This window comes from Ciconia boyciana, chromosome 10 (assembly GCF_034638445.1).
Source record: "Ciconia boyciana chromosome 10, ASM3463844v1, whole genome shotgun sequence".
Lineage (NCBI taxonomy): Eukaryota > Metazoa > Chordata > Aves > Ciconiiformes > Ciconiidae > Ciconia > Ciconia boyciana.
In genome coordinates, this window is record NC_132943.1 from 41,639,185 (window position 1) to 41,659,564 (window position 20,380).

General features: G+C 49.6%; 1 protein-coding gene across 12 annotated transcripts in view; it reads left to right on the top strand.

The window, feature by feature from the left end:
- The first annotated feature begins 11,134 nt into the window (after positions 1 to 11,134).
- The window catches only part of COL6A3 (collagen type VI alpha 3 chain), a 63,883-nt gene continuing 54,637 nt past the window's right edge, over positions 11,135 to 20,380 (top strand). For 3 of the 12 annotated variants that reach the window (XM_072875511.1, XM_072875512.1, XM_072875510.1), the window contains exon 1: positions 11,136 to 11,540. The gene's annotated coding sequence lies outside the window, so the exon portion shown is untranslated. Of the gene's footprint in view, positions 11,541 to 20,380 lie in introns of all 12 variants that reach the window. The other 9 variants (XM_072875514.1, XM_072875515.1, XM_072875518.1 and 6 more) reach the window with 7 other exon arrangements.

The window sequence follows — 20,380 nt, forward strand, 5'->3', positions numbered from 1 at the left end:
CTTCCTACAGGACCTCTCTAGAAACCCCCCTTTGCAACTTCAGGCAACCATGATCTCCGTCAACATGATGCCCAGGAGCAGCTCAGCCCGGGCTCCCGAGCTCAGGCATCTCCTGCGTGCTCCACCGCCCCAGCTTGGGGCTGGCCATGGAGACAAAACACTGGGATTTTTGTCTAAAACTAAAGACACTGCCTATTTCTCTTTCATAGAGTTTTTCACGGCTCTCTTGCCAGGTACTGTCAACGGAGAGGTGTCCTCCCCACCCTCCCAAAAGCTTAAACCATGGAAAAGAAACAAACACCATCTCTAAGAGTCCCTCTTACTATTTTTTTTTACCTTTGGAAAGCTTTCCCAGCCTCTGGGGAGGGCTTACAATTGCCCTTTTCTCCTCCCTGTTCCTTCTCCCGGTAGAGAAGGAAAATCCCAACTGCTATCCCATGACCAGTGAAGTCCGGCCAGGGTTGGCCTCTTACAGGGGGAAAAAAAACAAATCTCCTCCTCTCTCTTTCTGGTATTCCTCATCCTAGTTGAATACAGGCCAAATTGGCGTTTCTCTGAAGAGTTTCAGGTCATTTCTGTAAAAATCGCTCCTGCTGTTAAATACTAAGGAAGATTTGACCCTTGTTTTCTGTACATCTAGACCCCCCTGCAGCATCTTCCTTTAAATACACCCCCTCCAGTGAAAAAACCTCATGGCCAACTCCGACTTTGTTGTGATGCCTGTGGGCCACCAGTGTGTGATGTGGAAGTACTCAGTTTTGGGGGGAAAATGACTGTTTTCCACTTCTCTTTGTGCCATTTGACCTCTTTGGTCTTGTCCTTTGGACTGAGAGCCCCTGGGGACCGAGGTCATTTCCCACCCTATGTTTGTACAGCACCTTGCACAGCCTTGACCCAAAACAGTGCTCCTGGGCTCCACCAAAGCACAGCAGGAGGAACCCACTGCCTCCGAGGCACTCCTCGATACAGGACCTCGTACCTCTTTAGCCATATAGGTCAGCTTAAAGCCACGTAATGCAATGGCAATTTACCTGCGACACCACCAGCCCCCAACACATCACAAGAACCAGCAACCCTTGGGAGATGTGGGACACACAGGTGATCCCTCAACACCCTCTGAGCTTGTTCCCTTTCATGGGGGATTTATCCAGCTGCCAGGACGATGCCGTAGGCGCAGGGAGAGCATCCACCCCGCCAGGTATCCGGTTACTGCATCATCTCGCCGAAAATGTCCTCCCACTGTTGAGGCGTCGGCCAGATCAGCTCTTCCAGGGAAATGAAGCGTCGGCGCCCTGCAGACATCCCCGCTGCCTGCTGCGAGACACAAGTCTCAGCGGGGGATTATTTCACGTACAATGGCTTTTCATTCAGCCCGTGAGTGTCTAATTTGATCCAGGGACTCGCAGAGCGGAGAGCTGGCGAAACTAGCTGACCAGATGTTTTCTGAGAAGGCTTGCGCTCCTCAGTGGCACAGCGAGAATGATGTTAGTGGCAGCCTGCTCGAGAATATAGATCAATGGAGAAATTAGTGAGAACATGCTGCTGTCAGCACGGGCGACGTACATGCTGTACTCTGTACATCACTGCACGTTCCTGCTCCACCAAAGCCTCCCTGCTGCAGAGCAGAGGAGGAGGTCAGATTACTGAACCGGTGCTTCAGATCCACAAAAATCCTTCAGCGTTAGCTCCGCAGCGGGTTGCTCTCTGCCCCAGCCAGAGGAGCGGGTTGCAGCTGATGGTGCCGCAGGTGTGCTGGCAGGTTTTGGTAGAGCAAGAGACGGAGATTGCTTCTTGGAGCTAGGGGCAAGTATGTAGAAGGTGATTTCCTCTTTAATTTCTGGGTTTCCATCCCAGCTCCCATCTCTGGAGCCTTGCATTTGAGGGCAATGAACTCATTTAGCTTTTACCTTCATGCCTGTCTCACGTAAGGGGTGATTTTGGGACAGCTGGCGACCTACCAGCATTTCACTTTCCTGGGAGGACTGACTCAAACAGTAACTCACCAAACACCTGGCCTCATCTCTGGTACCTCTACCTTTCCCTTCCAAATGCAGCAAAAGCTGGGGAGGTCCATCTCCCCGCGGTGCCTGCCACCGCTTCCCTGCCAAAGATGCTCCCGTGCTGACGGCAGGCAGCAAGAGAAAACCCCTCCTCCGTGCGAGGTGCTGCTGGCACGAGACCCCGCAAAGCAAAAACACATGTCAATGGTGGCCAGGATGTGAGTAGTCTTTCTAATTCAAGAACAATAAGTTCTACGGATTGAGGAATCGAAGCTGCCAGTGTCAGAGGACAAAAAAAAAAATCTTCAAAAGTATTAGATTTCTCCACAGGCAGGGAGGAAGCCTAACACGGATTAACTGCAATTTGGGAGAGGAAACAAATGAAAGAAATGCTGGCGTTTGTAGATGGTGCTTGTTGGCCCCTTGGCATCCATCTCCTCTCTGTTTGGAGGACCAGAGACCCCTGATAAAGCAAGAAAAACCAGACACAGAGTAAAGCAAGAAGACCCAAGCTTTGGGACCCATCCCCAAAGAGGAAGAGGAGCTCGTTGGTACGCAGCCTCCAGTCTGACGAGCACAGATGCTCACTGGAGCATCCCGTGGAGGCCGGGCTGGGCTTCGAGCTGGAGCATCGGTTATCTCGGATACAAGGCCTTGCCCCTGGTATGTGGCTGCCTTGCTGGGCAGCAGCACTCTGTCAAAGCTGCTGGGCTGCATTGTTTTGCACCTTTACAAAGCCCAGAAATGGTCTGAAATAGTGGCTTTTTGTGCCCAGCAAGCCGCTGCTGATCCAGCATTGACCGGAAGGTTTGGTGGAGAAAGGGTGTTGAAGATGGAGAATGTTTGCTAACCCACCTCATTTATCAGACTGGAAAAGCAGAGTTTTGACTGCTCCATCTTTTTACTGAAATGATTCATTACCCGATGGAAGGCAGACAGCCCCCAGCATATTCACCTTCAATCCAGCTCATCCCCACTTTGAAAATTCACAATAAAACCATCTCACCCTGCAGAGAGACTGAGATCGGGACAGGATGATGGAGGTTACATATATTTGGAGGGGGTTGAATTAGACATGCTTCAGCTGTACTTGCTCACGAGAGGATAAATCTCCAACAGAGAGGATAAATCTCCAACAATCAAAAACTCCAGCAGCTGAGCTTTGGAGAGCAGGTTCGGATGAAAGCACCGGTGCTGTGCTGGACCATTGCTGGGGGAAAGCTCGCCTTTGTGGGCAAACCCGTGGGTGATGGAGCAGAGTGCCTGCTGGCAGCTGGTTTGGGAGCAAGAAATTAGGAGAGAGCATCATCTGCCACGGACTCGCCCTCTCAACACGCCTCCTCCCTAGGAGTGATGTGCCATCCCAGAGGGAAGGAGCCAGTCTGCCTGGCCACATTATTTATGGACCACAGGGAGCCAGAACAACTCCATCAGGCTTCGCTGGCACTCGAGCTCGCTCCTCCTGAGTTTTACTCACATAGATGCTCAGTCCCATAAAGATCAGCCCCGTTCCAGCTTGCTTGTAGTTGACAGGTGACTTGCTGCTAGGTAGCACAGGGATTTTTTTTAGGGACAAGCATGCTGTTGTTCTGCCTCGAGGAAATGATGCGATTTTCACGTGTCCCCACTGCGGAATGAATGAATGAGACGTTTGAGGAGGAGACATTAGCAAGGCTGGCAAGCCTGCTGGCGCTGGGTTTTATAAGGAGCGCTGAAGGCTTTTTTTCCACTCGTTTCTGCCATGAGCGGTTGGAAAGGGTGATAAACAGCAACGGTAACCATGCAAAGCCGTCCCCACCTCTTCCTGCCCCGGGACAGGTTGATCTTTCACATCCAGGGACATCCCCAGCCCAGGGCCCCGGCAGCACAGGGGCCGCAGGTGCCTGCGGGAGGAGGCAGTTGCCCAAAGGGATGCCCAAGTTTGGGGGGGGGATGGGAAAGGTTCATTGCCACAGAGGTTGCCCAGTAATCGGGAGATGTTTCCATACCCTCCTGAGCCTCTGCAGCCAGTGTTTGCTCCCCAAAACTGAGCTACAGGACAAAAAGACTTAACTTCTCCTTTGGCTCGGTAAAACCAGGCTGGCTTCCTCAGCAAAAAAAAAAAAAAAAGGCAACAAACAACAAATCCACTTGCCAAACTTACAAACTTCAGCAAAACAGCATTCTTTTCCCCAGGCAAATAATTAGTTAAAGCTTTTTTTTAACACTTTGTACCCGGATTTTAAGTGGGAGCTTATATCTGGTCATTTGTACGGCTTTATATCAGGTGAGTTTTGTTTTTTTAACACCCCTGTGACACCTTTGTTTGGTATTGCAGTTAATTCCACTTACTTACTAGTTTGCATTTGATTGTGTGTGAATAACCTGGCAGTGCTGAGGAACTGATACTTGCTTAAAGAAAAAATATCCAATTAAAGATTGAGGTTGCGTCTGCATCTCTGATGCAGCTCATGCAGAAAACCACATTGCTCTGGAAATCACCTAGACCAGCTGGAAATGTACCCGTACTTCGAGTGAGTTTCTAGGTGGATTTGGGCAAAAACCTCGGCTTTTTAGCTTCCAAAGGAGCTCCAGCCATTTACAGGGGAAAATTCAGCATCTCCCCAATGATGCCTCATCAGCTCTACCCAAAGCAGCGAGCGGCACAGTGCAAACGCCACCGTTTTACCACCTTGTTAGAAACCCAGCATCTCCGGATGCCTCAGACACAAACATCTCAAGCACAAGTTGTTCCATATGCTCGGTGCAAATCACAGGCAAGCCCCTGAGGGATAAATACATACCGACTGCATACATGTTATTTCCTGGGGTGTTTTTTTTAATGCTAACTCCAAACAAAACAGCTACGATGTGGACACGCTGTTTATATCAGCTCTCCATCAAGTGACGGGATGTTTATAAGGGAGAGAGCAAGATGACGCAGCCTGGACCCCCGTACCTGCCCAGCGGGACTCCGTGGCACGAGGAGCCCCGTGCCACCCAGCTGGGGACAGCATGGACCCCCCCATAGAGGAGAAGAGGAGAAACAAGTGCATCCCACCCTGGGGTAGCTTTAGCAAAAGCAATGCCAGGATGTAACGCGATGGGAGGATGCTCAGTAACTAAGGCTACTTTTTGTTATCGCCGGGAAATAGGGTGTCACCCCCCGCGTTGCAGCAGATCCGTGATGCCCTGGGGAGCAGCAGCCACCTCTGCCCACCACGACCCTCCCCAGGCAGGGGAGGATGCTGCGGGAGGCCAGGCTTTGCTGCCGGCACCCTGCCAGCTCCTGCAGTTCCCGACACCCTCAGGAAAGAAAATACCAGTCCCATATTAAGGCCCGAGAGACCAGAAAGGGACTATCAGGTGTGGGATGAAGCCCAGGGAGGAAACCAAGAAGCTGCTTGATGTGAGAGATGGAGAGGGGAGCAGGGGTTCAACCCTCCTCAAATCCATGTGTTCCCCTTGAGCAAAATGTGGGGTTTTCTTTCCCTCCCCTTAATTCACAGCTCTTTTCAATTCAGGGGAGTGGCCCAATTTTCACAGCTGAATTAAGCCTGTTCAACTTAGCATCGGCTCCAAAGATTAAAAAGAAGCAGTGTTTCTGGCAGATCACCTGGCAGGGAAGTATGGCGAGGGCTGATTAAGGACCTGGAGCCCCAGGGGAGAAGCAGCAGCCCGGGCGAGGCTGGGGTGTGGGTCACGATCCCCACGGGCTGTTTCAGGCTCCAGCGTTGCTGCTTCCCTGGCTTTATTCTCACCCTACCCGCAAGCAAGGGCTGCTCGTGGAAAACTCCATTTATCGTGGAAAAACCCGCACGGGCAAGATAAAAATATATAGTTTTATGCCTTTAATAGGGAACCCTAACAAGAACATGCTCCCTGGGGACTGGGATGTATGGTACATCAAGACAGGGCTTTATATTTCCAGTGCTGTCCTCTCCCTCTTAGCATAACACACGTTTTTTTTCTCTTTACCACCAGTGCACAAAGACCACAGGTTTCCAATGAACCGGCTGCAGCAAACCCTCAGGTCTTTTCCCTCCCGTATCTTCCCGACTAACATAACACTCATTCATGGATATGAATAATTCCCTATAATTCCTCTTCGGCTCGCCTGCCGTTACATCACCCCGCCGCGTGGGCAGCGGGTATTTCTGGCTTCTCCCAAACGCCAGCTCTTTTCAAGCCACCTCACTTCTCTCCCCGGTAATTAGTAACAGTTGTTTCCATCACAAAATGGGAAGTTTCATTGAACCGCTGAAATTCAGCCCATTTCAAACGGCTTTTTATGCAGCACAGGACTTTGAAGTTGCACAGGACATGGAGGCCAAGACTTGGAAGGATTTTTTGATCGCCTTGTGCAAGGCACCATCTGGAAGCATCTAATGCAAGAAAACAGGAGCAACCCAAAGCAACGTCTGGCAACGTCTGCGTTGGCCAAAACGCATCTCACGCATGCTCCTCAAGTTCCCTCTTATTCTGAAAAAGAGCTCAGCTAGCATCTTTCCTAGAAGCCGAGCATCAGGGTTCACATTACAGTCTACTGACCTACAAGCTGCACATTGTGTTTGAGGGGAAAATATTCACATTATTTACATATTTCAGAGTAGTTTGTTCCTTATCGCAGACACTGAAAAGCCCTTCCAGCAGGAGGGCTTTCTGCAGGATGCAGGTGGTCAGGGCTCCAAGTTACTTTGTTTGAGTTACAATAAGCCGTAGATTAAGAGTATATATACACTCGGATAATACACGCAGCCCTGGCGTAGGTTTGCTTTTATTGCTTCTTCTGGGGTTAGCCTGTTGGCGTGATTTATTAGCAGTATTAGCCTCAGAAATGTTACAACAAAACAGGCATCCTCTTAAGAAATCACTGATTTATCAAAAGAAAAATGTTTTCTAGCATACGCAGAGATTTTTAAAAGCTTTGATTTGGGGGAAAAAAAAAAGACACCCAGCGCAATGCATTTCAGTAACTCCGATAATAATATATATTAATAAATAATAATAACAACTCCTAATAAGCCCTACTAGGTGAAGTTTTTATTGCACCTTTGGTTTTAAATGATAACACTTAAGAAGAGGGAAGAAAGGAAGGAAATGCCTTTTCAATTAGCCCTAAACCATTTCTCCTGCCAGGAGGGTTTTTCCTCCAGTCGCATGGGAGATGCTGAAATTTTTGGTTTCATTCTCACGGCTTTTCCTGCTGTGGCTTTTCAAAATTGTCAGAACCGAGACCAAAAGACTCCAACCTGTGCCTGACTCCACACCACAGCTCTTTCTCCTATAGCGGTCCCACTGATCACCGCTTTTTGCCCTTCACGTAAGCGAGGGGGGCAAACCCCACTGTCTCACAGATAAGGAGCTGCGGCAGAGCAGACAAATTACCTGTAATCATGCAGCCAGTGGCAGAGAGGTCCCAAGACTGCCGTTCCCCCAGCGCTACCCCGCGAGCCCCAGGAATGCACTCATACCCACCAACCTGCGCTGGGGCACAGCCTCCCTCCCCTGGTGCCAATTAGGAGATCTGCCCTTGATTGCAATTAAGCCCTGGTTGCACCCAGGTTGCTGGGATGCTTGTAGCATCCCCCACGCTTTTCCAAGCCCCCTCCTAGTGCAGCCCGCCTTGAATCTGCTGTCACAACTTCATCGTCGAGGACGGGAGGGAGATTTTGCAGCAGTGTTTGAATTTCTTCCCCAAGGCTGCAGGATGGGATCGGCAGAGCCAGGTGGCTCTTCTCTTGCCTTAATTCCCACCCTGACCTGCCCGGCTCACTTTCTCCCCACCCTCTCTGCATGCTCTAGAGATGCTCCTGCCCTTTCCTCCTGGCTGTTTCGAAGCCAAGGGTGGTATCGAACGTGGCACAAATACACCGGGAGATATTTGCGCAGAGGCAGACAGCCAGAACGTGTAGGAGAAAAGCAGAACCAAGAAAAGCTTCAGAAAATATTTCCTGGACCGCTTCCTAACCGGGGTGCTGGTGGCAGGGGAAGTATTTGAACGAAAGCAACGGCAAATCCTTTGGAACTAATGAAAACCATCTATTGCGAGCAAAATGAAAATGCAATCTACATCCCTGCCCTAGTTCTAGCAGAGCAGCTCTCTGCCTTGCTTTGCAAGCAGGAGAAAGAGCTCGTCCTTTGAAATAGGCACGCGAGGGCCACGGCCGGACCCCGCGCCTCCAGTCCGCTGTGCCAATGTTCAGGCTGGTGATGGAAAAACAACGGAGCAACCCTTGGTTTTGGCAGTACCCACTGATTTCAGAGCAAGCAGCGGCCCCATCTTGCAGGAGCAGGTTTTATTGGAGGGAAAGAAGGGGACTGTGGGTTTGGTGGATGCCCGAGGAGTCCCCGGAGTGAAAAGCCAGCAGATGGTGCTCAAGGATGGAGCCGAGGCAGGATGCTCCTGGGTGTCCCCACACATACGTGACCCCGAGCCGGCCGCCCTGTGCTTGTGTGAATCACACGGAGGAAATCCAGAGTGTTTCTTAAATTGGGGGTAGAACTGGCCCAGCTGAAGCACGTCCGCACACAGAAAAGAACTGCAAAATTTCACCGCGCTCTGCCCGTTTCACTGAATTTTTTCTAAGGGTCCCAAGCGGAGACCCTTATTCTGGGGATGGGAGGACGTCAAGGTCCCCTTTGCATTCAGGCAAGGATGTAGCACACAGGGCTTTTTTGTCACGGGTGGAAAGAGAATTCCTCAAAACCCTCTTCCTGACTCATAGCATTAATCACATCTAGTTATTAATACACCAGGGAGGAAATCTTGCTAAACTTAGTCCCAGCTGTCTCTAGAAATTATCAACGCAACGTGATTCAGTCTTTTACTAATTAGCAGAGAGGGTTTGTTTGGTGTCTGGGGATGGAAAGAAGTCTGTCCCTGCAGATGTCACCCCTTCCCCAGGGGTTTCGCTCACCCCCCGAACGTTGCAGCAACCGTGGTGGGAACCGGCCCGCGTTCCCCGTTCCTGCTGTGGCAGATGGTGACTGCTTTGCAGGGGGTCACCAACACAGAGGGAACTGCTAAAGGAAGGATTCGAAAGGATCGGGAATGGAAGGGGGGAAAAAAATAATAACCCCACCCCAAAACGCCCTCAGCATCCTGGCTGGCTGCTCTCCCCCTGTGCGCCGGCTACCAAGCCCCTTTTTGGAAAGGAAAACCTTTCAGCTTGGTTATTACAGTCATAAAGGCAATCAGATGGGAATTTAAGACCTCTCGCAGCTTCATTTAATTATCGGAGCACTTGGTAAAAGTCACTTCAGTATTAAAACCATATTAAGACCGATTCTGCATCGCAAAAAGAATAAAGTCTAACTTCCAAGTTAAATATGTTCTCAATCGAGCTGCGACAGGCACACAGTGCAGGTCATAGGTGTTTTGCCAATATTGTTACATTATTTATCTATGATCCTCTATCTTGGCTGTTTTTCACTACTGTTCTGGGGTGGCTGGAGCTTTCCTGTGTTTTATGATTTATTTTTTTTTGCCATTCACTTAAAACTGTCTTCTTGCGTTCCTTCATTGCCACGCAGAAAACTCTGGTTTTTGAAGGTTATCTGAACTAATGGCAATACAGATTCCAGTTGACTGAACCATACTGGTTTCCACTGGTGGCAGCAAGCTGGAACTTCTGGACCCCACTCGGTGGATGCAATTCTTGCTGAGTGCGTCGTACAGGGGACAGCAGGGCTGAGACGCGCAGGAGAGCTGATAGCCTGAAAGCCCGAAGGCAGGAGAAGATGCAGGGAAGCACATCGCCTGCACCCGCCTGTTCAGTAGGAGGCTGGCAAGGGGGTGAGAGTGCCCGTGGCCACGTGCTGCTGCTTTTTGGGGTTGTCCTGGTGCCACCGCAGCATCCCCAGTTGGGCTCTCCCACCCGACAGCTGAATTTAGAAGGAAAATAATTTGGTTTGGACACTTCTGCCAGCAAAGTGCACCTCCATCGTATATATTTTATCCTTTAGCAGCTGTCCTTCACCCATCTTGGCCACTGTTATGCGTTTGTCATTGCTTTCCAGCAGACCCTGTTTTCTCCATCCTCTGTTCAGCTGCCCGCCGACACCCAGTGAGGAGCTGCAGCTCCCTTTTGCCAGGCATATTTATTATTTGGGAACACTCTGCCTTTGAGCTCCGGCTCACCAGATTTGGGGAGGGGAACACACACCCTGCCTGCTTTCGGGTGCACGGCCGGGGATGTTTGCACTGGATCCCTCTGCGAGGTCGGCGCTCAGTCCCCGCAAGCGCCAAGCCAAGCACCATTTCTAAAACGAGCTATTGCATCAGTTCAAGGGCTCAGCACTTTCCTGAAGCATTCCAGCTATTTCTTTATGTGGCTAGTCTTTCAAACAGCACAAAACCTAGTGCAAACATAATAAATCCCTATTTGAAACGAAGAGAATTTGACTATTTGATTCCAGGGACGCCATCTCGCTTCCAGCCTTATATGGAACCAAAGAAGGGCGAGAGATAAGAATTAATGTTGCCATACCACCATTTCCTGCAAAACAGAACCCAGTCCAGACTGAAATGTTTAATGTTGGCCAGTGACGTGCTGTCGTCGGAGGCAGAGGAATAAAATTACCCCCCCAAATCTGCCTTACAGGCTCTAATAAAAGGTTAACCTAATAAAAGGTTAAAGTTTGTTTAACCTAATAAAAGGTTAAAGTTTGTTGGGTTTTTTTTAAACCTATGCACTGTGAAAAATCACTGGTCAGGAGCTTTCAAACTTTTACTCGAAACTTTCCACTAGGCTATATATACTTTAAAATATTTATCCTTATGCTAAGGGGCTAACTTTTATTTATAAGTTATGCTATAACATAATCCCCCCACTTCTTCCTCCCCATTTGGGCAGGTAAAAAAACCCTGTTACATGTAAATAGGAAACCGCATTAAGAAGAGACTCTCTCTCTCCCCCTGCGCTGATGCTCGTAACTGTGCAGGGGGAGAAGCTGAGCTTTCCGCAGCCCCAAGCATCTCCAACCAGCGCTTCGCCGGAGCCCTGCGTAACTTGGTATGGTCCTTGGCATGTCCTGGCTCCTGCAAACGTCCCAGTCCAGCCCTTCCTACCCAAAAGGCATAATTAAAGTAGCTCCTGCAACCCTGCAGGGCGTTTTTTTTTTTTAAATATATTTCTTCTCACCGATAACAGGGAGAAGCATTTTGGAGACGGCGGGGCCAGCACGGGAAGGCGAAGCCACACAGCGCGGAGGCGTCCCCCAGGGTGGGGGGGACCGCGTGTGATGAGCAGCTCTGACCTCAGCCCCAGGAACGCCAGCACCAACCATCTGGATCCCATTTGAGACGCCGGATCGCCCGGCCCCCCAGCACTCCCGCGCCAGCCGCCTCCTCCGGCCTCGCTCAGACCCGCGGCAGCCGTCGTGCTGGGACAAGCGCACCCCCATTTCCCTTGCCCCGCCAGTGCTTGCACCCCACCGAGCAAGGCAAGCGGGGACCGGGAAGGCTGAGCAGCGCCGGCACACCATGAAGCAAGGGTGAGAGGCGCTTTGGAGCGGAAAATCCTGGAATAAGCAACTTTTTTGGGGGTTCACTCAGGGGTAAGTGTTGCTTTCTGCGCGGGAGCCCTTAGCCTGGGCTCAGCAGCTGCTGCACTGCATTTCCCTTCCTCGGCGGGGTGTCAGTCTTTGGGGAGTTTTCAAGGAATTTTGGACAAAACCCATCCCATGCGCAGAGCGGTGTCCTCAGAGGAAAGCTACCCCCGGGCTTGCGGTGTGCTTGGAAAAGCAGAGCAATACAGCCGGCTTGCTCACACCAGGAGCCTCCTCCCCGAGCTGCTGCACCGCAGGTGCATGGGGACGCTGCTCCTGGCCCCACCAGCGCAGGGGAATTAAATTAATTCAAAAGCACTGAGCAGAGTACTTCCCCTGCTGCTGCAGGATGGTGTTTGCCTTTGACACCTCAAAAATCACTGCAGCAGCAGCAGCTGCTTGGTGGGATGGGAGCAGGACATCCTGGGTGCTCTGAAGAGGGCACGTAGCGGTTTGGGGAGCTGCTTGGGCACAAGGAGGTGGGTGCATGAATGGGACCCTGCAAGGAGTCCAGCTAAGGGGGTGTCTCGCCGCACGCCCCCGAGGCATGCCCCCAGGGCTGGGGTTTGTTTGCTAGCAGCCCCCACCCCTCCCGCCTCAAGGCGAGGTAGGATGACCTGGCCAGAGACGCTTGTCAGCCTGTCCACCCCATGCAGGTCCCACTGCTGAGAACGTCCCTGCTGCTCCAGGGTGGGCCGGCACTCTTGTGGCTCCAGGGACAATCCTCATCCTCTCGCAGTCATCCACGGAGAGGGAAATTGGCCAAACGTCAAATATTTTTCCCCCAAGGGCTCTCCAGCCTTGCGTGGAACCACCTCCCCTCTCCACAGCCCCCTTCCCTGCTCCCTCCCGCCTTTCCCCCCATAGCCCCAGTTGCCCTCAGCTCCCTGGGGCTTCACACACAGCGATGCTCTTGCCAAGGGGGTGGCTATGACTAATCATGGAGACACCCCACCACCATCCCTCTTGGCTCAGCAAAGCCCTCCCTTCCCAGCTGGAGCCCAAGGCAAGAAAGGGTTGCAGCCAAATTGGTTTCCTGACCAGGCACAGGGGCCAAAACCGGCTGGAGCGGAGGTAGCCAAAGCCACTCTGGTTCCAGTGGGTGCAATGGGAAACTCTCAGCTCATTTCTGGTTGCTGCGATGATTCATGTACGCTCTCAGGGGAGGAATGCTGCATTTTTCAAACTTCTGGCTTTACCCCATTACTTACTGGTTTAAAAAAAAAAATCAGTATTTATGGTTGGATAATTACAGTGCTTATATAGTGCTGTTTCTGGGGCACAGCCACCCAGTTCGGGAGCTTTGTGGAGGCCAGAGCGATGTCTCCAGCTGGAGGCTGTTGCAGGGAGCTGGGGGACTCCTCCAAGCTCATGCAGGACCACAGTAGCAGAGCAGAGACCCAACTCTGCATCTCCCCAGCACCATCCCTTGACTCACCAGTACCAGAGCTCAGGGAAACAGACTTTCCATCCCCAACCTTATACCGTCATTCCACCCCAGTCTCTGCAGAGAGGCTGACCACGACCAGGGGTGCGATGGCATTTCTAAGACAGGAATGCAGGGCTGCACGCTTGCTGCTGCCGCATCCTCATTCATTCCCTTTCCATTTTTCAGCAGTCTCCTCGGTTCCCTTGCTGGTTTTTCAAACATCTTTACAATTTTCTATTCAAATGCATTAACTGTCCCCGATTGCAGGGTGATCTAAACCAGCCCCTGCTGTATCCCTACATGTCAAAGAGAAAAAGAAAAAAATGTTGTTCCTCTCCTAACTTTTGCTACGTGCCTGTCTGGGAACAGAAGGGAAGGGAACATCTTATTCCTTCCATCAGTGCAAAGTCGGGTAACTGCACAGTCTTGCCAGCCTTGGACTGTATTCTCCCAGCCTAGATGCACTTGATTTACAAAGTTATGAACCTGCCCCCGCGTTGGGCATGCACGACAGCAGGGCTAGCTGCGGGTGGCATTGCGTGCCTGCTCTCCCCTGTGAATCAGGCCAGCCTTACCGCTCTGCATGCCCATCACTTTTTCCACCTTTTTAAGTGATCTGTATTCCACATTAAGGAGCTGATTTGTTTGGGTGGAGCGGCACTGGGAGGCTTAGGTTACTATACATAAAGAGTCATTGATCTTTGAGGGAGTTTCCTTTTTTTTTTTTTAGCAAATACTCCCTTTCCTCTTATTAGCTACTCTATTTTAGTCTCAGTCTTCAGATGAGGAAAACAACCGGATTTTAAGCCAACAGCATGCTTATAAGAAAAAGAAATGAATATGTGATTCATATTAAATACTAGCACCCAGGGAACTTGCCCAGGTAGGATATAAATGCAACATAACTCTGTCACTTTGCTGAATGCTGGTTTTCAAAACCAGAGCTCAAGTGGTTTGCAAAAGCAGGAAGATTTTCCACCCTTTCAGGCTTGTTTGCTTTTAATGCTCAGGTCTTCCTTTGTAGGAAGAAATGTTTTCAGGAGCAGCCCTCAACCCAACAACCCTCACCTTCCCAGTGCCATCAATGCCAGATGGCAGCAACATTAATGGAAACCCTTCAAAAGAGCTGGTGCAAATTGAAATGGCTCCACCCAGCTCCTTGGAGCCGTGCATAAATTCAGAATCTGTCCCATACAGCTCATCCCAAGTCCCCAGAAATAGAAACTTGCTTCTCTGGAGGCTGTGTGGCCAGGTGATATTTGATGCCATATGATGAAGAGGTGGCCAGAGGCTTATGTCCCTTTTGAAAAGGTGACTGAGCTATTTCACAGGGGAAAAAAATCCTAGCATTTAGCCTCCTAGGTGTCCAAATCACTGCTAGGAGTGGCTTTCGGCTAATGTTTTCCCCAGCTCAGAGCTCTGAATAGTGCAGAGAAATGTAAGGGGGTATTCATCCAGAGAGAGGAGCATGCATCACCTCCAGAGGGCAATCTGTGCTATCACGCCTCCACATCAGGATTTCGGGAGCTGTTTCTCCTCCCTGCTTGCTCCACAGCCACAACCAGACATACATTCGACTACTGGGGCTGCAAATAGCTCTTCCGAGTGGCCAGTGTCCACTTTCAAGCCACTGGCAAGGCTTACAGCAGCCTCATGGCTTCACTGCTGCCTCCCAGGGACATGCATATAGCAGAGAACAGCCAAACCAAGGGGATTTCAGGCTGAGCAGTTTAGTTGGGAAACAGGGTGATGATGAGGCATGGGGAGATCCCCACAAAGCAAACACAGATGAAGGCAGAGACCCCTTGGTTTTGACCCTGACATCCCCATGGAGCAGACTTTGAGAGGGCTCAGAGGAGGCTCACAGCATCTCATCTCCCACACCATCTGTGGGATGACGCTTTGCCCTCCCTCTGGTGCTGCCCGATCCCCTTGCAGAAAAGCTGTTGGGACCCAGGTGCAAATCCACATCTTTCTCCCAGTACCAGATGACCCACCCCCCACACAAAGGGAATTCAGGGCCACAATTGCTTTGCAGGCTTCTAGTCAAGCTGTTTCGGGGGGATGCCCCTGGGGCTGGGCAGGAAAACTGGACCACATGTACTTTGGTTGAGGGCAGTGAGGCATTCCAAAGGTCCCTGGCTGTGCCAGCTAGCAAAGCTGCACAGGCTGCCCAAGGCCAAGCCCAAAACTAGGCCATTTGTCCCCAGAAGAGCACGCAAGTCATGGCTCTGCCTACCGCAACTGCTTTGGGTCCTCTGTCCTTTCCTAAAGGCTGCTCAGCTCCCCACAGCAACAACGCCGTCATGGGGAGAGCGAGCTGATGGGAACAGACTTCATCAATAAATCACTAGTTTCACATTTTCCGTTTATCACACCCCAAGAGTCATTTCTGCCCAGCTCAGTCCTTTAGCCTTGAAGAAAAGCATCAGGCAACTACAAAACGCTTGTACAGAAAACCCCTCCGATCCGATTGCTTTCTCTTACAGTCCAGCAAGACAGATAGCATCAGTGCCTGAAGCACTGCCCAGCTGGGAGCCCAGATTTGAGAGGTATTTTGCAACGACATTAATTATTCCCTCTACCTGCCATAGCACCTATCCATATCTACGCATGACACACGTCCCATTTCTAGTCACACCAAAGCCATAGATACTTCCCCTCCCTCTCAAAGCCAGCCAGCCCAGCTGAGAGGCACATGTAATAAATCAAAGTGATATGTAACAGCTGTAGTAATTTTTTCCTGTCTTTTATGTTTGGCTTTTTTAAGTCTACTCATCTGCTTTGCACTTTTACAGATTTTATTTTAACTATGCTCTAGTGCAAACACACACAAATGAATGACTGCTTAGAAAATGAATTTGAAACATCCACTCAAATAAAAAACTATGTAAAATGTCAGGTTTTATGCACAGAGAAGTATGCAATAAGCAAAAAATAGCTGCTGGGAGAAATATTTAAGGAAATCGTTTCGTTGCATTAGTGGTATAAACGATTGCCTTTTGAAAGCATTATTGGTAACAGATGTATATCTTCTGATGAAATGGAGGACATACTGTAATATTAAGAGGTCACCACACACTATATAAACTCTAGACAGACATAAAAACTTCAGATTATTGAAAGCTACATGAGTTAATCTTTTAGCACATGAATTAGGAGACTAACTCCCTAGGTTTTGGTGCTCATTGTTAACAGTTCAGGAAAATGCTTTCCTTTTCTAAAGGTACTCAGTAGTCAGCTTTTCAGCATTTTTTTCCCAGCTTGCAGTGGTTATATCAAAAGCTCCACCAGAGCTTTCACCCCCAAGGACTGCAAGGAACTTTTCATTTAAAAAAAATAAATCCAGGATGAAATTGCCTTACTGAGAACACATTATTGAAAGCAACAACAATCCAGAATAAAGTTGCAAAAGAGATACTTACCATAATCAAGAACTGAAATGAATTAGCATAAGTTCACATGCCTGCTTTTATCCTCCACCCCCTCCAAGCTGGTGCCACCTCCAGCTTCTGTGACCAGTGGTAATTTGGGACACCAAGCAAGAACACACTGAACAAAGTTACTTGTTGTGCCTCACCAAGGCAAGCCAAGCAAGACCTACCTCCAAGCAATAAAACAACCCCCACATCATTTATTGTCTTAAACCCACTTTTCTCACTGAGCCAGAGACTTGCTGTTGGCTCAGTCAAACCAGATCTGAGCAGAGTTTTGGTTCAAACCCCCCAAAACCCTCCCAAGAAGCACACTACTGCTACAAAAAAAGTTGCTGTCCCTGCTGCTTCTTCTCAAGGGCCATCCCCTACAGGGAGATCATCTCCTCACCCACCCCTTCCTGCAAGCACCTAACTCTTCCTCCTTTGCTAACAAGGGTGCTGTGGAGGGGGGATATAAGGGAAACCCCTGATCAGGAACACCTGGGCTTAAATGCCTCTTTGCCAGAAGGTGTCAGTCAGTCTCTAAGAGTCACAGAATCATAGACTCATTAAGGTTGGAAAAGACCTCTAGGATCATCTAGTCCAACTGTCAACCCAACACCTCCCTGCCTACTAAACCATGTCCTGAAGTGCCACGTCCACATGTTTTTTTAACTCCTCCAGGGATGGCGACTCCACCACCTCTCTGGGCAGCCTGGTCCAATGCTTGACCACCCTTTCAGTAAAGAAATGTTTCCTAATATCCAATCTAAACCTCCCGTGCCACAACTTGAGGCCATTTCCTCTTGTCCTATGGCTTGTTACTTGGGAGAAGAGACCAACCCCCACCTCTCTACAGCCTCCTGTCAGGCAGTTGTAGAGAGCGATGAGGTCTCCCCTCAGCCTCCTTTTCTCCAGGCTGAACAACCCCAGGTCCCTCAGCCGCTCCTCATCAGCCTTGTGCTCCAGACCCTTCCCCAGCTCCGTTGCCCTTCTCTGGACACGCTCCAGCACCTCAACGTCCTTCTTGTCATCAATCACCTCTTCCTGCAAGACTTTGCTGCTTCTTTCCTTCTAATAACCAATCTCAGCTCCTGTGATTTTAGGATGGTTTTGGGGAAGGATGATGCTAAAACTCATCTCTTGTTGATGAGCAAGTCCCTCTGCTTTCATATAACTAAAAATACCATGATGGAAATCACAGTGAAAGCTGGAAATAGATCCAGAGGCCTCCTAAAGGCTAAAATGGAAAAGAAGGTGACTAAAAAGAACAGCCAACTGTATTTCCCAGATGGCCAGGGCAAATAAACCAAAGCTGAGAACTGAGTGTTGTTTTAATAAACTGTGATATCCAGCTTTATCTCATGGTGCCCCAAGGACTGACTCATGACTTTCAGCCGTTTGGGTTTGCCAGGATGACGGTACATAAAATATAGCTGGTGGTTTCTCTGCCGCAAGGCTCCGGGGCTGAACCATGAGCCCAAGGGACCTAATGGAGGTGGGCTCAGCCCCGGCTCTCCCCCAGGCTCCTTGTTTGAACATGGGCAAGGCAGTTCTTCAAGGGGTTTCAAGCCAAAGCAGTTCTTCAAGGGGTTTCAAGCCAAGCTTCAAGCCAAAGCAGCCCTAAAGATGTAGGTGTAGACCGAGTTTGGAAATCACATTCCATGTAAAGCCCATTTGCCCACCACTGCGGGGGGATCACGGGGGTTGTTGCAGGCAGGGGAGATTTTGTAGCACCGCGGAGATTTGCTTTTGCTTTCTGCTGCGTTTCATGGCTGTAAACAGCCCCGTAAGGCTCTCCGCAGCTGCTCAACATTAAAACCAAAAAACCACCAAATGTTTGCTTCAGTCCTGTCATTTATTAGCTGGTAAGACATTAATTTTCACTGGTTTATCTTGATACTCTGTTCACCCCCAGCTGTTGCGACTGCAGAGGGATGGGATGCCAGCAGCTAATAAACGGGATGATAATATAACTTCCTGCATTTCGGAAAATAAATACTAGCACTTTTACGGTGTACATTATTTTAATGGGCTGTTTTTCCGTAGCGTGCCTTTTATTTCACCTTTTTCATTCATTGCTAGCAGCATTTTCACTCCCAATGGACGCTGCAAGGCAAGCCCATCTCAAAAATCTTTCAGCTCTTCCACAAACCTCTTCTGCCCAGAGGGGAGATGCTCCGGTGGGGTTGGATGGGTGGTTGTCATAAGCTCAGTGCTTTTTGCAAACCTCAGCTCTGGGACCTACAGACCTTTCTGTATTTGCGTGCTGAGGGGACGAACCCCACAGTGACGCCCACGGCTAATCCCGCACCCATGGGGAAGCAGAGCCCAGCCTTCCCCTCCCCATGTGTGAAACGAGGTTTTCTGGGAGCAAGTTGTAAATCAGGGACACGGGCCAGCAGAGCAGGTTTGCTCCCGCTGGAGGCACTGGGAGGTTTGGCTTGGACTCCGATAGCCGGGGGGGATGGCTGGGTGCCAACTAACAAGGATGATTTTTCAGTCTTTTTATGAATGATAGCGATACCTCTGGGCTGCAGCAGCTGCCTCTATAAATCTATAGGCAACTCTATAGGAGCTGCCAATAACAGGGAAGACTTGTCACGTCTTAATTAATGCTGTGTGCTAGCTGCTGGCTCTGGGTGCCTATTGAATGTCTCTCCACCTGGCATTATTATTATTATTATACACAAATGTGGGGGGAAAGGTAGAGGCTAGCTTTTGCTTGACTCATGCTACATGGCATTCATAAATGCCATCTGGAGCACATGGAAGAGCAAATGCCGCAAAGCCCTTCTCCGAAGAAGGACCAGACCCCAACCCAGCTTTGACATACAGGGAGCCAGCGGAAACGTCAGGATTGCTTTGGGTTTCAGGAAACAAGGTGGATGCTGTCCCCTCCTTTCCACCACCCCCCCCTCTGATAGCCCGGAGGAGTGTCTCTTCAGTGGAAGAGGGATCAGCTGTTCAGATGTTTATTTCCAAATTTTCCCGAATTGCCAGCGCTTGGTTCTGTTTCTGGCTGTGCCAACGATGGCCAAGCTGTGTAACTGCCACAGCTTTCCTTGAAGAGGAGGTTAGTCTTCCCTCTAGCCCTCAGGCACTTGTATGGGCCATAACTCTCTGGATTGATGGAGTTGGCAAGGACAGTAATAAGAAAATGGATTTTTTTTATTTTATTTTTTTTTTATGATGACCTGGTTAATAGCATGATGTATTTGAATCACTTTTGGCTCATTTGAGTAATGGAGCTCCTTTTGGGGAAGGAAAAGTATTAAATCACTGCATTCCCTTTTGGGAAGATATTTTCTCAGTTAAGCAAGCCTTGCTGGTTTCTGCTCTGTAGGCTTGGAAATGAAGTTTAAGTAATAAATTGGCCATCTCTATGACAACAGATATACAGCTTTCCTGAAGGAGACATTGTTTCAGAAGGCTTGCCAGGTGGATCACAGATAAGAAACTTGCATAAATTATATTTTTTGCTCCAATGCATAACATATTATTCTTGGTGCCTTTCCAAAATGTGATCAGCTGGCGCAGGCTATTCCACCACCGAGGCTGTGAGCCTGGGGGAGTCCAAGGGCTTTTTGCTGTACAGCCAGATCATGCGGCTCACTTGGGTCTGGAGTAATTACATTTCCATTTGTATGTTTGGGACAGCTGAAAAGGTGAGTTGAGGTGAAGAGGGATGTTCAGGGCAATTATTATTATGGCATTTGTAAAAAAAAATAAAATAAGAAAGGGCAACAGCAAGAGGGAACATGTTGGCCAAGATGTTTCAGCTGGTCATCCATGGGCGAGGAGGACAGGTGGAAGGCCATCATACATTTTGAGGGTTGGTGGTAGAAACCTAGGCTGACCATTTTCCTATATATTAGGTATTACCTGGGACAGCATAGGCAAGAAGAAAGCCATCTAAGCCATCTAAGGGCTGATGAAATGCCAATTATGTGAGTGATGATTCCTCTTCCAAAGAAATGCTTGCTATGAAGCAGACTCTGTCC